Source organism: Mus pahari, chromosome 1 (genome assembly GCF_900095145.1).
Source record: "Mus pahari chromosome 1, PAHARI_EIJ_v1.1, whole genome shotgun sequence".
NCBI classification, from domain to species: Eukaryota; Metazoa; Chordata; class Mammalia; order Rodentia; family Muridae; genus Mus; species Mus pahari.
The window spans coordinates 24945299-24946479 of NC_034590.1; positions in this window are offsets into that span (position 1 = coordinate 24945299).

A 1181-nucleotide genomic window follows, 5' to 3' on the forward strand; every position below is an offset into this window, starting at 1 on the left:
ATAATAGAAAGCCAACATTCACGTGGAAACTGAACAACACGCTACTCAATGGAATACCTTGGTCAAGGAAGAAATAAAGAAAGAAATTAAAGACTTCTTAGAGTTTAATGAAAATGAAGCCAAAACATACCCAGACTTACGGGACACAATGAAAACAGTCCTAAGAAGAAAACTCATAGCTCTGAGTGCTGCCAAAAAGAAACTAGAGAAAGAATACACTAGCAGTTTGACAGCACAGCTAGAAGATCTATAACAAAGGAAGCAAATTCACCCAGGAGAAGTAGACAGCAGGAAATAATCAAACTTGGGGCTGAAATCAACCAAGTGGAAACAAAAAGAGCTATTCAAAGAAATCACCAAACCAGGAGCTGGTTCTTTGAGAAAATCAACAAAATAAATAAACCCTTAGCCAGATTAACTAGAGGGGACAGGGACAGTATCCTAATTGAAAAAATTAGAAGTGAAAAAGGAGACATAGCAAGGGATCCTGAGGAAATCCAAAACATCATCAGATCCTACTATAAAGGGCTATATTCATAAAAATTGGAATACCTGGATGAAATGGAAAACTTTCTAGACAGAAACAAGTTACCAAAATTTAAATCAGGATCAGATTAACGGTCTTAACAGTCCCATTTCCTCTAAGGAAATAGAAGCAGTCATTAAAAGGGCTGAGAAGCACTTGAAAAAATGTTCAACATTCTTAATCATCAGGGAAATGCAAATCAAAACAACCCTGAGATTTCACCTCACACCAGTTAGAATGGCTAAGATCAAAAATTGAGGGGACAGCAAATGCTGGCGAGGATGTGGAGAAAGAGGAACACTCCTCCATTGCTGGTGGGATTGCAATCTTGTACAACCACTCTGGAAATCAATCTGTCAGTTCTTCAGAAAACTAGACATATCAATACCAGAAGATGCAGCAATATCTCTTCTAGGTATATACCCAGAAGATGCTCCAACTGGTAATAAGGACACATGCTCCACTATGTTCATAGCAGCCATATTTATAATAGCCAGAAGCTGGAAAGACCCAGATGTCCCTCAACAGAGGAAAGGATACAGAAAATGTGGTATATTCACACAATGGAGTACTACTCAGCTATTAAAAACAATGAATTTATGAAATTCTTAGGCAAATGGATGTATCTGGAGGATATCATCCTGAGTGAGGTAAC